Source organism: Dendropsophus ebraccatus, chromosome 7 (genome assembly GCF_027789765.1).
Source record: "Dendropsophus ebraccatus isolate aDenEbr1 chromosome 7, aDenEbr1.pat, whole genome shotgun sequence".
NCBI classification, from domain to species: Eukaryota; Metazoa; Chordata; class Amphibia; order Anura; family Hylidae; genus Dendropsophus; species Dendropsophus ebraccatus.
In genome coordinates this window covers 103,640,383-103,656,242 of record NC_091460.1, presented here as the reverse complement: position 1 = coordinate 103,656,242, position 15,860 = coordinate 103,640,383, and the positions used below count along the sequence as shown (strand labels likewise).

General features: G+C 42.5%; 1 long non-coding RNA gene across 1 annotated transcript in view; it reads right to left on the bottom strand.

Moving 5' to 3' along the window:
- Window positions 1–542: 542 nt before the first annotated feature.
- LOC138796940 (uncharacterized) overlaps window positions 543–15,860 on the bottom strand; it is a 45,407-nt gene continuing 30,089 nt past the window's right edge. The window contains exons 2-3 of the long non-coding RNA XR_011363854.1: window positions 947–1,038; window positions 543–720 (exon numbers count right to left, since the gene is read on the bottom strand). This is a non-coding gene — a long non-coding RNA (uncharacterized lncRNA). The remainder of the gene's footprint in view (window positions 721–946; window positions 1,039–15,860) is intronic.

The window sequence follows — 15,860 nt, the reverse complement described above, 5'->3', positions numbered from 1 at the left end:
TCAGTCAGTTACTTACTAGAGATGAGCGAACCGGGTTCAGGTTCGAGTCCAGCCGAACCCGAACGATCGGCATTTGATTAGCGGTGGCTGCTGAACTTGGATAAAGCTCTAAGGTTGTCTGGAAAACTTGGATACAGCCAATGACTATATCCATGATTTCCACATAGCCTTAGGGCTTTATCCAATTTCAGCAGCCACCGCTAATCAAATGCCGAACGTTCGGGTTTGGCTCGACTCGAACCCGAACCCGGTTCGCTCATCTCTATTACTTACCCATTTAAATATATTTTTTCCTAGTCCCATCATCCTCATTTTGTTGACCAACCTTACATGTGACACAGTATCCAATGCCCTTGAAAAGTCCAGACACACAACTTCCACGGCCTCCCCCAGGTCCAGTCTATAACTGACCTCCTCATAGAAGCTGATCAGGTTAGTCTGGCAGGACCGATCCCTCATAAACCCATGCTAGTTCTGTGTTATAAGATTATTTTCTTTATTGTATGTTAAAGTAAAATAACATTTATGCAGTCTCCATACATTGACAAAAATGTGTTTAACTCCTATATAGCATATTAGCCTGCTGCTATCAGCTTCTTATCTATCCCTAGGTGGAATCATTTCCACTACCTTTTTACTGAGCTGTAATGGTCCCGTCATGTATTAAATGGCTTCCTCCAAGGCTGATGTGGCTGTTGAGGGATATACTTTGTATTAGGCCTAAAAGGATTAGAAGAGTTATGTACACATTAGTCATCTATCACATATCACCATGGGAACTTTCATGAACAAATCTTGCAGCAAACTCAATCATACACGTTAAATTACCGGCGTACGGTTCCTTTTTTTTTTTGTTAACAGCTCATTATGCAAATTGCATTACAAATATTAAAACTCCAGGGCTCAGTTAATGAAGTAGATTCAAAAGTTACCTGTCATATTTTACCTTGAAAAGTGATTTGGCTTTCCCAATCTGTCTTTTGCAGGGGATACAGCAAATATTTTCTTACATCTTAATGAGGTTACATTAGGTAATTTCTGTGAAGAAGGAAAAGAATCCATGCTGAGATTGTATCATTTTCTTGTTTTTAAAATTCATGGGCGCATTTTACTTTTTGCTTAGATAGTCAAGACTTATTAACCAATTAAAGGGAGGCAATCAGTACAGAAAGACTCTTGTTAAAATGCTGGTAATTCTGATACCAGCAAGACACTGAAGCCTTGAAAGTTTTAAGACACAAATCAAAGTTACTGAACAAAAGTTACTAAACACAGAAATTGAAGAAGGACCAATCAGATTAGAAGACGAAATCATTAATAATTAATATGCTCCCATTCCCTTTTTTTCTTAGCGTCCTATTATATGGGCCAACTACTGCCCGATCATTTTTGTAAACAAGCACCAATCTGCTAGATCAGTGCTTGATTACAGGATCTATTACACACCCTGAAAATTGGCAACATTGTTAGCGATTTTCATGCAGACCTTGCCCAAACACCTGTTTCCTTACCTCGCCTTGCCAGAGCCAAGGCAGACATTGTGTAGTGGCTTTGTTGGGGAGTACAGTGAAGACCAGTGGGAAATAGCCCTACTTAGGAAGCTATACCCATTAAAGTTTACATTTTGGTAATTTGTCCATGGAATGGATTAAGCACAATCTCAGGTCTCTTACTGTAATGGAGAATCATAGAGGAGGTGTGGTTCAGCGTTTGTGCTACACTCTGGCACACCTCAGCACTCCTCTATGTCACCACCTCTCTGTGTCACCACTCTGGCACACCTCACCACCACCTTTACGTTAGTCATAAATGGCCTACAGAACACTGATCTGCAATCAGACACTGTGTTGGATCTGTAGCCTAGAGCTAAATCGCTGGCCAATAAGTTTTTTTTCCCAGGTTCAATTCCCCTCATGGAAATGAAGTATAGTCGTTTATATTTTTATTTTTCTCATCATTGTAGAAGAAATGAATTTGAAACTAATGTGGAGCTAATTGGGAATTCTTCGCACTTTTAAAAATTATTCAATAATGAGATGAAGAAAAAAAATATTTCATTTCCATCAGGGGAATCGAACCAAAGGAAAAAAGCTTTTGCTGGTCTTTGTACAGATGATTTACCCCTAAACCACAGCTTTAACACAGGTGAGAAGATTCAACTATATCTGATTTCAGATCACTCCTCTTTTAGGAGGAGTGACAGCCTAGGCCAGCGCCAGCACCCAGGCAACTGCTGTGGGGTGCTACCAGTGGCCCTTTAACTGTTGCGCTCCTAATCAGCAGTAAATACTGCCCTTGGCTCCCAACCCTGTCAACCAGTCTTTTAACTGGAGGTACCATTATTACTCCAGCAGCCTGCATGTGAGTATGTTTTTTTTCTCCTCAATTTTTATGGTCAGGAAACACTGATGGTTTTCTGACACCTCCTGAAAGGTTTCCTGATCAGTGTTTCCTGACTGTAAAAATGGCCATGGAAGTATAAAGGGAGTCTTACTCTTTGGGTGTATCCTGTTGCATTCTTGTCTATTCTATACATTTTAATTTCATACCTTGTCCTCTTACTGGTAGGCAATGGTGGAATTTAAAGGGAACCTGTCACCCCCCGTGCCGGGGTGACAGGCTCCCGACCCCCCGTTAGAGCCCCATATACTCACCTAATCCCGCCGGGTCCCACTTCTGGAGGTGGTCGGGTGACGGAGATCTCAGCCGCTGCAGCCCGGCGCGCGCGCTGAGAGATGAGTCCAACACCCATAGAGAATGATGGAGCGCTGGACTCTCCTGTCATTCTCTATGAGTGTTGGACTCATCTCTCAGCGCGCGCGCCGGGCTGCAGGGGCTGAGATCTCCGTCACCCGACCACCTCCAGAAGCGGGACCCGGCGGGATTAGGTAAATATATGGGGCTCTAACGGGGTGTCGGGAGCCTGTCACCCCGGCACGGGGGGTGACAGGTTCCCTTTAAGCCACACTGTATTTTTAGTTAAAATTAGGCAAATAAAATGGCTGTTGTTTTTTGTCCTCAATGATTTCTGTTGAAGAATATGGAAACAACAACCATGTGTTCACACAATGTATAGAATAATGGTAGCAGCGGCTGTCAAATTAATGTTCAGGACATTTATTGGCGGCTGTTATTTACTGAACAACGGTCGTTATTTGAAGTTCTTAACACAGATTTTTTTTCTGGCCGTTCTTTCACCTCCTTTTCAACAAAATTCAATGGACTTTTACAAATAGCCACACCCAAAAGGGTGTTGAAAGCGCACATCATTCAACCTAAACCTGTACAATGACGGGTGCCAAAGTATGTTAAACAATGACCGTTATTTGGTGCTCAAAATAACAGTTGTTTCCACACAGTATTTTTGCTCAGTATGTTGGTCAGTATTTTGAAACCAATACCAAGAAAGGTTATGTTCAAACACTGAAATTTAGTGGATGGCCATCTTTTACCGTTATTTTAAAATAATGGCCAATGTTTTAAAATAATGGGGGGTTTTTACCATTAAATGTCGGCCATCCACAAAATTTCAACAGTGAGTGAACATAGCCTTTCTGTTTTCAATCCACTCAGTTTTGGTTGCAAAATATTGATCAAAATACTGAGCAAAAATACTGAGGGGGAACATAGCCTTAGGTTATGTTCACACAACGTATATTTTCGTAAAAGTAAGGCCGTTGTTGCAATCTGCAACAATGGCCGTACTTTGTAGGAAAACATACTTTGCCTTGCCTTCTATGGGATCCCGGCCGGAGCGTATACACATATATGCTCCGGCCGGGATCTCTTGCAGCGCTGTAGAAAACTGACATGTCAATTTTCTGCGACCGCTATTCAGTGAATAGCGGCTACAGAAAACCCTGTCAGTGCACACTATGGAGAGAGCAGCTCCGGCCGCTCGCTCCATAGTGTGCAGTGGGGAGTTCTAATGTGGGCCCACATGGAAGCGGCCGCATAAGAACTCTGCAGCCCTAAAGATGATCTTTTCAGAGACCGGCCGTTCTGTGACCCGGCCGGGTCACGGAATGGCTGGTCTCTTATGTTGTGTTAGCCTTAAAGTGTATTAGGAGATAATTTTTAGAAAAGCACCTTGCAGGGTGACTGCAAAATCTACCAATGAACTGATCAAACACTCGGCTGATTTTAGTAGGTTTTCTTCACTATTTTCAATCACTGTGTTCCAAAAGTTATAAAATAAAAAAAATTCCATTGGCTTTTTTCATTATGCTTACTGGGGTACACGTTATGTTTTTAATGGCACTTTTTTGAGGTACATAAAATATATAAGAAAGCTTTTTATTATTATTATTATTATTATTTAATTTTTTTAGAGAAAAAGGAGAAATTTAAGAAGAGCATTTCTACCATTGTTCTTGTTTCACTTTGACCATTGACCATACTGTGAAAATAATATTGGGTACTGCAAATGCACTATTTTGATCACTATTAATTTTTTTATTTTCTTATTTTTGGGGGAGTGGGGTTGGGTGGGGACAAAGAACAGTAATTCTGGCATTGTCCAAAGCACCCTGAGGTTGCCATGGGGAACAGAGAAAACACCTCGGTCAACCAAGTAGATGCCACCTTATATAGTTGCTGCAGCATCTAAGGGGTTAAACACCAGGAGCATAATGCCATAGAGACAGACAATGCTGCTGCTATGGCAGAAGAAAAATACCCCTATCCCCAGTTAGTCCCATTCCTTTTGCAATGGACAGGAAACTGTTCAAAACTCCTCCCAAGTGGAGTACACCATCAGCAAATAAAGAGATTATGGTATTGACCAAAGGGACATGAAAAGTAAAGGCAAATGAACAGCAGACCCCTCTGTCCTGGAGGAATAAATCCCAGTCGTTGCAGCAGAGCATCAGCCGTATGCTACAGATGACGTTGCCAATGACGAGGGGTCATTTCCTGAACCCTAAGCATGACACTACTATACATGTACCCTAGTGTGTGGGAATTACTAGCTGCTCCAACATACAGACATGGGGGAAATGGTTAAAACAAATTAGACACAAGGGTAGGCTATATATTTGATGTAATGCAGGTTTTCTCTACTAAAATGCTATTGCATTTATCTTTATGAAAGCTTACTAAGGTGTATACAATGTTCTAGAAACTGGTTAAGCATCAATGGGGAAATAAACAGCTGCCAGACACCTCTGACATTTTATATCTTCGGCTTAGACATTGACAAGTCCTCAAAGGCATTGAATGATTGCCGTTTCCACATGGTATGGGGTAAATATGTACATGTTGTGTCAGTTTTAAAGAGGTAAAAATATAAAGTATTTGCGCAAAATGGCCAACTTGGAATTCTAGGCCATTCCTTAAACTCTTTTCCTGACTAACATTAGGTATTTATTGAGCTCGTAAATAAATACAGTTCATGGTCACAGATTGGAGTGGGATTAAACAGATGGGAAACAATCCCATATGGTGATAGATCAGACGCTAAGCTCACAACACACTAGCTGACTAGATATTAGAAATGACATATGATAATAGCTCTGCTGTTGAAGTGTACACTGAAGAAAAGGATACGGCATCCTTGAGAAAAAATACCAATCGTAATTTAACCCAGTAATTAGATTTTATCTCAAACAACCAAAAAACTAACAAACTATGCAAAATGTATCTATATATAATGCAAATATATAGACTCAATGATACTGGGGATGTCCCATGTTAAATTCCTACAATTAGATTTATCTGTTCTTTAGGTATAATTGCTGGAATATACAAGCTAATACGATGTCCATTATTTTCTGTTTAGGTTATGTTCCCACATCTTTTTAGGTAAAACAAAAAAAGTTTAAAAAATAACAGCGGCAAATAATGCTCATAATTAACAGTAGTCATCATCAAACAAGAGTTATACCTTTAATTCCACCTGGATAAGAGGAAATGTCCTTTTGGTAGTGTCAGCACCCAGAGGGTGGGTTGCTACCCATGTGGCGGGTGCGTGGCATGTGCCAACATAGAAAGAACAGCGAGTTTGCATCTGCTGATGAAACGAGAAATTTCCAAATACAGGACTACATTTCATGTTGTACGAAATGTGTTATTTATTACGCCACATATGGTTTTGGCAAGATCTATGGGGGTCTGACCTCGAGACAGTTGAGGATACGGACGAGGGAACACGTGAGAGGGATCATAGCCACAAAGGACGAGGAGGATTTTAGGCAATTAAAAACAATACCCAAACATTTTAAAACATTTCATAACTGTGATCCGAAGTTCTTCAATGTAAGAGGCATAGAGAGGATCAGTGGTGGCATTAGAGGGGAAAATATAATAAGGATTCTGGCCCAAAAGAATGCAGGTGGATAACAACTCTGGGGGCTTTAATGAGCAAAGAAGTTTTGTATAATTTCTATAATTCCTGAATGTCAGTTTTTAAAATTCTAGTTTTAACTTTTGTTCTTTGTTATGTATTTTTTTGTGAATTTTGTGTCGTTTATGAAATATCTGACTACTTACCTTGGAATCATCCGGGATGAACTACATGGTAAATTTGATGTGAAGATTCTGCCATACCAGAAAAAAGAATGTATTTGATTATGTCCAGTGGTGGTGCGCCAGTAGCCGGGATCCAGGTGCGGGCGTCCTTCCAAAGTGGCCTCAATATGCACAGTTTCCACGCAGCGGATATGTGTTCCAGCGCTGAGTGCCAGAAGTGGAAGTGACGTGATACCCACGCAAGGGAGAAAAGAAAGAAAAAACGGGCACCAGCGCCTCGTGTGATACCTCAATATACCGGGGATAGGGATTTTGTGAGAAGGTGCTCAACTGGACGCCACTTGGGCTTTATGCATATCATCCCTCAACAGGGTACAAATCCAGATCCAAGGTCTGTTTGGTAGTGGTCCACTGTATAAGGGTCTACTATCTCTAGGGACTGCTAAGCTGACTTACCAAAAACACGGGAACTCCCAAAATAATTAGGCCTGTGGAGACAATAAGTATAAGAAATAAAAAGGGGTTTTTTTGGTACTCAGGGTCAGCACTGTCCACAAGTAGCCGAAAGCTTAAATAAATGAATTTAATATGTTAAAAAATTTATATAGCGCAAATATGATGCAATTCAAAGACATATGTCCTCTTCATCAGATAAAACAGAGTGATACCTGCGCTGCCCAGCACCCGCCGCTGACGTCACTCCGGAACCATATAAATAGTAGACTAAGACGGAAGTTAAGCCACGCCCTCCTGAGGAAGCAAAACACCCGAAACGTGCATTGAGGGGGATCAGGTGGCAGAGGTACACAGCAGCAAAAGAGATGGGTGAGTGATCGTGACGTTACTTCATGGATGTGCATTTGTGTTAATGGGCTGGTACTATACTCCCATTATGGGAGACAGCTATAGAGGGACATTAACCTGTGTGTAAGTGAATATAAGGACTGGTTAAAGACACTCACCATAGAGGAAAATAAATACAATCGGATATGCTTATCTGCTAAATGCCACTTATCTGGTCTGTCCTATTATTGGATTTTTGTGTTTTTTCTTACATATTTTATAATTAAAGTTATTGTTTTTAACAGCCACTAGCCTCATTTTGTTTTTCGTATAAAATCATCAAACAAGAGCCATTTTTTCACCTAAGGCTATGTTCCCACAATGATTTTTCAGCTCCGTTTCAAATTACATCCGTCATTTTGAGTCTAAAATAACGGACGTAATTTAGCAGCCTGGGCTCCCCTTGCAGCAATGACAGTTGTTAGTACATTATTCTAGTTTGGGATTACCAATTGGCCTTTGGGTGCGGCTTAATTGAAAAGTCTGTTGAATATAATAGTAAAAACAGAGAAAGAAGAGTGCCAAAAGAAAAACTGGGTGTGAACAACTAATAAAAAATATCCGCTGTTTGCAAAAGACGTACAAAAATAATTGTCATTATCATTATTTTGACATCCGCAGCGATAAGGTCGGTTATTCAATACATTGTGTGCATTGGACGTCCATCATGCCATTGACTTCAATGCATTGCATTGCAGTCATTTAAATCACATGGCAATGACAGACATTTTTTCAAGTAGTAAAAGCGGCTGCCTTTTCTCTATTTTTGACATTGTGTGAACATAGCCTAAAAAAGATATTTTGGGAACATAGCTTAAATGGCCCGTCATTTTTAAAGTGTGTTAACCTAGCCTAAGGGTACTATTACACGGGCTGATAATAAATATAAACAAGAGTCGATCTGCTGGATAGGCGCTCGTTTACTGGGCCCGATAATCGTTTAACGATGTCCCTGCAGCCCTTGTTTAAACTTTATACATTACCTGTCCAGGCTGCAGGGCTGCTCTTCTTCTGTGCTTCTCCTCGAGTCCGCACACTCCAGCTTCAGAGCAGCCTGTCTCAGCTGACAGGCCGCTCATCCAATCACTGGCTCGGGACTCGGGGAGAAGCAGAGAAGAAGAGGAGCCCTGCAGCCTGCATTGGTAATGTATTCTTCTTTGCATATCGTCAGCGCCTGACGCGGACCGCTATTACACGTAGCGGTGCGTGGTCGGCGTCCGACAATTATAGGTCAGAACCTATATCAACGATCGTCGTCTTTATTACACGGAACGATAATTGGCCGGATAGGGCCAATTCGGCCGATTATCGTTCCGTGTAATAGTACCCTAAGGCTCCTTTCACACAGAGTAAAACTGGCGCGATCCCGCCAGCCTCTGAGTCATAATGACAGTCTATGGGATGCTTGCGCGCCTCCTCTCTCTGCGCTGAAAAATGGATATGTTCATTCTTCAGTGTGCAGAGAGGAAGCGCATGAGCCTCCCATAGACTGTCATTATGACATGGAGGCGTGGCGTAGAATTCCGCTGCGGAATTCCGACAGTTTTACTCCGTGTGAACAGAGACTTATAGTGCGACCTACATTATTATAAGGAAAGTTTAACCAAACCCCACATTTTCTATGTGTCCCATTAAGATATGCTGTCTTTAGGTAATTAATGTTAATGTGCCTCTTATACTGTGCAGGTATTTACAGGGCTGGACTGGGAATAAAATGCAGCCCTGGAATTGGTGTTTTGACACAATTTTTAATGGGGTGTTTCTGTCAAAATAGACTGATAAGCTATCCACAGCATAGGTCATCAATCACTGATCAGCTCCTGGTCATTTAAATGGAAGCTGAGCTGAGGTTACAGGTCGCTCCTAGATATGAACGCGACTTGAGTATGCTCAACAGCAATCTCTTGTCATTTGAATACTGGTGGCGGAAGAATTTGAATGCAGCCCTAGGGAGTCCTGGGAAACATGGATACAACCTATGGCCTACCCCACCGATCAGAGACTGATGGAACTTTCCTGTGGATGGCTCATCAGTCTATAGGCTTATAAATAGTAAATAAACACCCACAATATACTATAAACCTACAGCATTCTCCACTGTGAAAAAACACCATGGAACCAGCAAATCTATTACAAAATGTGATAGCATATTAATGGGAAATATACATGCCATGGGCAGAGATACACAAATGTTACTAAGCTGCTGCTGAAAACTAACTATATAACATGTGGTATGATGTACAGTATAATGTAGAGACACCTGTGTTATACTGTCATGCTATGTATAGGATGTATAATAATCTATGGTGTGCTGCCTCTTAGGCTAGGTTTTTGAAAAAAACGGATGCAACTGTGTGCATCCTTTTTCCATTGACTTCCATTATAAAAAAAAAAAAAAACAGATCCATTTTTTGGGACGGACAAAAAATGTGGGCGACCTCATTTTTCTGTTCATCAAAAAAAAACAAAAAACGGATCCGTTAAATGGATTGTGAAAACGTAGTGTGAACCCAGCCTTTGCTGGAGCTGCTGCATAATACATTTTATGAATGTTAAAAACAACTGTTGTTTATAAAGCTATTTCAGATTTTAAAAAAAAAGTCATTCTCCAACCAGAATGTTATGAACTGGCTGGTGAGGCTGGCGACCAACTGCCGCAATTACTGGAACTGTGAACAAATCTTGTGGCCTCTTGTGGTCTCTGGGGGGAAATTTTCTGCCCATTTTTTTCCTTTAGAGAGACGCCTGATGGACGGCACAGCTCCCCTGTTCATCCCACTGGTAATAGAGATGAGCTGACCTTTCGAATTTCTGGTTCGTGAGAACCAGACCGATCAGCGTCGGATTCCCGCTGTCTGCTTGCTTCGTGCTCCAGGTGGATTACTCCTAAGGAACGCCTAGAAAACTGGGATACACCCAGTGCCAATGGCTGTATCCCAGTTTTCCAAGCGTTCCTTAGGAGGTATCCACCCGCAGCACGGAGCTAAAAGACAGCTGGAATCCAACGCCGATCGTTCTGGTTCTCACGAACCAGAAATCCGAAGAGTCCGCTCATCTCTAGTAATCTACTGGTAAGTGTCACCCACACACACCGCACACAGGACAGCGGAGAGAGGGACACTGATCATAGGGAGACACTGGTCATAGGGGGAGACAGGTCATGTTAGGGGGCCATGTAACTAGCTGATATTTATCAGACTAATCTGTACAAGACATAGATGACATTAGTGATGGCGGCCATGGACGTCTCCAAGACACAGCAGCCAGTAACTTGTAGTGTTATATATGGCCGCCATTCAGATCATACAGCTCTCTAATCTGGCCCATAGAGTAATATGGGGTTGTCTGCAGCCTCCTCAATGACAGATTGTGCTGCTCTATACAGACTGGATATTAGAATATATAGGAAGAGATATTTCAAGCCGTCTTCCAGTAGCAATGGCCTTTGTTGCCCGATAGCAACCAATCACAGCTCAGCTTGTTTCTGAAGAACCAAATACAACAAGAAAACTGTGCAGTGATTGGTTTATAAGGGCAACAATTCCCATCAATCTGCCCCAATCTATTTATTGTTGGTGAAAAATACAAACTTAGGGGTTAGAGACCTGGGCTGGGATGGACGCCTAGAGGGTCCATGTTAGTGGGATGGGGCGGGCCTGGGCTGTGAAGGGCGCTTGGAGGGTCTGCGTTAGAGGGCTAGGAAGGGTGCTGGGAGGGTCAGCGTTAGGGGGCGAGTCTGGGCTGGGAAGGGCGCTGGGAGGGTCTGCATTAGAGGGCTGGGAAGGGTGCCGGGAAGGCCAGCGTTAGGGGGCAGGCCTGGGCTGGGAAGGGCGCTGGGAGGGTCCATGTTAGGGGGATGGGGCGGGCCTAGGCTACAAAGGGCGCTGGGAGGGTCTGAGTTAGAGGACTGGGAAGGGTGCCGGGAGGGTCCACGTTAAGGGACTGGGGCGAGCCTGGGCTGGGAAGAGCTCCGAGAGGGTCCGTGTTAGGAGGTTGGGACAGGCCTGGGCTTGAAAAGGTGCTGCCGGGGGTTCAATTTATAGAAAAGGACAGGTAAATTAAGAGTTGAAATGAGTAATCGGGTTAGGGTGGAGGGACTCCCTCATGGTGCCTTCACCTTGACGTGGTGAGGGAGCTTGCGTGCCTTGATGATACAATGAGCTAAGCTGGTGGGAGTAATACTCCTGGCGGGGTCACCCGTGCCAGACAGGTCAATGGGGAGAGGCCAGACTAAGCAAGGCACCCAGAAGAAAGGGCTGGTATCCTTGAAATTAAAAAAAAAAAAAAAAAATTTAAATACCTTAACCTCTTAAGGACATAGGACGTACCGGTACGTCCTATGTCCTCATTAGCACTTCAAAGCGGGGCCGCGCGGCGGCCCCGCTTTGAAGTGCCGCGATCCCGGGTGCCGCGAGTAGCCCGGGACCGCTGCTTTTAGCGGGCACGGTCCGATCGCCGTGCCCGCTAATTAGCTAATCGGAGGCAGCTGTCAAAGTTGACAGCTGCCTCCGATTACCGGAGGCAACGTTTCCCTGGTGTCTAGTGGGGGAGATCGCTCCTCCGGGACCTTGTCCCGGAGGAGCGATCTCCGTTGCTGATGCCGGCCGGGGACGCGTCCAAGATGGCGCCGTCCTCGGCTCGGCACTCGTTTGTTTCCGGCTGCAGCAGCCGAAAGCAAACGAGTGCCGATCTCATGGATCTCTGCAGCATATCTATGCTGCAGAGATCTCAATGAGAGATCCAAGTGTATATACTAGAAGTCCCCCAGGGGGGCTTCTAGTATATGTGTAAAAAAAAAAAAAAAGTGTTGTTAATAGTAAAAAGCCCCCTCCCCTAATAAAAGTCTGAATCACCCCCCTTTTCCCAGGTTTTAAATAAAAGTAAACAAATAAATAAATAAATAAACATGTTTGCTATCGCCGCGTGCGTAATCGCCCGAACTATTAATTAATCACATTCCTGATCTCGTACGGTAAACGGCGTCAGCGCAAAAAAATCCCAAAGTGCAAAATTGCGCATTTTTGGTCGCATCAAATCCAGAAAAAATGTAATAAAAAGCGATCAAAAAGTCGTATATGCGCAATCAAGGTACCGATAGAAAGATCACATCATGGCGCAAAAAATGACACCTCGCACAGCCCCATAGACCAAAGGATAAAAGCGCTATAAGCCTGGGAATGGAGCGATTTTAAGGAATGTATATTGGTTAACAACGGTTTGAATTTTTTACAGGCCATCAGATACAATATAAGTTATACATGTTACATATCGTTTTAATCGTAACGACTTGAGGAACATGCATAACAAGTCAGTTTTTACCCCAGGGCGAATGGCGTAAAAACACATTTCCCCCAAATAAAAGAAATGCGTTTTTTTTTTCAATTTCACCACACTTTGAATTTTTCTCTGGTTTCGCAGTGTACTTTATGCAAAAATTCAGCCTGTCATTGCAAAGTACAATTAGTGACGCAAGAAATAAGGGGTCATGTGGGTTTCTAGGTGGAAAAATGCAAGTGCTATGACCTTTTAAACACAAGGAGGAAAAACCGAAAACGTAAAAACGAAAATGGGCCATGTCCTTAAAGGGTTAAATACCATCATCTAGCACTTTCACTGCACAGATCAGTCAGCAGGACACACCACACACATTGCTATTCTCATCTGGTTTTGTTGTTGACTGCTGAACCTTGTAATAGGCAAGCAGGAGACGGCAGGACCCCTGCACCTAAAGCCCCTATTCCACTGGGCGACTGGAGGAGCAAACGAGCGCTGTCAGCTGGCGTGACCTTTAGCATACGCCTTTAGGCTACGTTCACACTGCGTATGTTTCCGTTCATAGTGCGAACCGCGAATATACGCACGTATTTTTGAGGTTGATGCGTTGGCTTGAAAGTATACGATATACGCCTGCACAATGCACACTACGTATGAGCTTACGGCCGGATCGTATACGGCGCCGTGAAAAATGAACAAGACCATTTATTTTAGCCAAATTGAATTAGATTTTTCGATCCAAAAGGTTCTGTGAGTTTTATTGGGCTGGGCGAAGATTTCCAAGTAAATGACTTGTTTCAGATCGCTACGAAACAAGCTAGGGAAGCATAACTGTACTACAGTTTCAGTTTCAGCCGCAAAATGTACGGCGGCGTACGAACTACGGCCGGACTCATACGCAGTGTGAACATAGCCTTAAGATGCATGCACAGCAAGAGGGAACGTTGCGCCAGACACACGGTCGCTTCCGGGTGCTGGGAGAGGGCCCACTGGAAGTTGGGAGAGGGCAGGCTGTGGAAACTGCTAGGAGCTGGTGAGAGGACAGTTTTTTTTTTTTTTAACTTTCACTATGGAGGGGCTATGCACAAAGGAGCTATACTACACATAAAAGGCCTATGTAACAGAAGCTGGACAAGGGTGGGGGGGCTATACTACAGGGGAGCTATATTGCACAGATGGGTCAGGTCTATATTTCAGAGGCAGAACAAAGGGGGTTGCTATATTACAAAGGCTGGACAAGGGGGGCTATACTATAGGGGGCTATATTACAAAGGTTGGACAAAAGTGGGCTATACTACAGGGCTGCACAGAGGGGGGATAAACTTTACAGAGACTGGACAGAGGACACATAGATGAGCTGCTTAGATGGCATAGCATAGCTATCTGATAGATAGATAGATAGATAGATAGATAGATAGATAGATAGATAGATAGATAGATAGATAGATAGATAGATATGACATAGCCACTCCCCAATAAAAGTTTGAATCAGCCCCCCTTACCTTTTTGAAAATAAAACACATAAAATAAAAAATCAGACGAACATTGTGTATATTGTAGCATGCATAATTGTCCAATCTGGCAAAATATAACAATATTATTCCCAAATAGTGAATGGTGATGATTGCTGAGTTTTGTCACATTATCTATGAGAAAAAAACTAATAATCGAGAAATCTACGTAAATATGATATTAATATAATAATTATATATTATATAATTAATTAATTAATATTAATATAAACTAGAAATCATGATGCAAAAAATGACACCCCCAACAAGTAAGTGGAAAAGTAAAAGCGCTATAGCAAGGAGACAAAAATAAAAACACAAAAAATGTAAAATGGCACAGCCATTAAGGCCAAAGTAGGCGGCAGAAGCAAGGAGTAAATGCTCGAGTCCATCCGAACCTGATTGTTCAGCATTTGATTAGCAGTGGCTGCTGAAGTTGGATAAAGCCCTAAGGCTATATGGAAAACATGGATACAGTCAATGACTATATCCATGTTTTCCACATAGCCTTAGAGCTTTATCCAAGTTCAGCAGCCCCAGCTAATCAAATGCCGAACGATCGGGTTCGGATGGACTCGAGCATGCTCGAGGTTCGCTCATCTTTAAAAATTATATAAATGTGTACTTCTATTTAAAAATTTTAGTACTTTTAGTACTCATCAGCTGCTGTATGTCCTGCGGGAAGTGGTGTATTCTTTGTAGTCTGACACAGTGCTCTCTGCTGCCACCTCTGTCCATGTCAGGAACTGTTCAGAGCAGCAGCAAATCCCCATAGAAAATCATTTCTGCTCTGGACAGTTCCTGACATAGACAGAGGTGGCAGCAAAGAGCACTGTGCAAACTCAAAAGAATATACCACTTCCTGCAGGACATAGAACAGCTGATAAGTATTGTAACACTTGAGATTTTTAAACATAAATTTCACTGGAGTACCCCTTTAAGAAAACCTGTACAATATTTTAGAAAAAGAGTTGGGAAAAGAGCTATGACAGTATCATATGTTCACAATTACCCTGCTTTAGGCTTAGTGAAAAAGTGAAAGGCTGCTTGCTAATGTACAGGGCATTAATTTGTCATCATTGGGGTCTATACAAAGACGAAATATAAATATAAAATATAAATGTTTAATATAATGTATTAGTTGCATAGAGAAGTTGTGAAGAGCACCTCCTTATTGTGCAATAGTATTCTGAACAGGTATTGGTTAAGATTACAGGGTCTTTGAAGATGTTCTCTTATGCTGAAATATCTGCTTGCAAGTAATGTCAAGTAACACATTAGCATGTCAAAGAAGAATCCTTATTTCCTTGTGAAGACTCTATTTGAAGGGCTGTACCTGCTGACATGGGCTTCAATAGGCAACTACATTACGTGCTACTACTCCAGATGTGTGTTGTGCTGCTTTATACATGTCACGTATTTATACCATGTAGGTAAATGACACTGTACTGTAGGTAAAGGTGAATTTTTCAACATTCTGTGCCATATGTTAGGCTGTTCTCGCGCATGTTCTTCCGTTTCCATTGCATGCATATGTTTAAGAACCTTAAAACCCTTATGACATATCCTTTAAAGGAGAAGTCCGTTGAAAAATTTTATTAAAGTATTGGCCCCCAAAGGTTATACAAATCACCAATATACACTTATTACGGGAAATGTTTATAAAGTGTTTTTTTCCCTGCACTTGCTACTGCATCAAGGCTTCACTTCCTGGATAACATGGTGATGTCACGACCCGACTCCCAGAGCTGTGTGAGCTGTGGC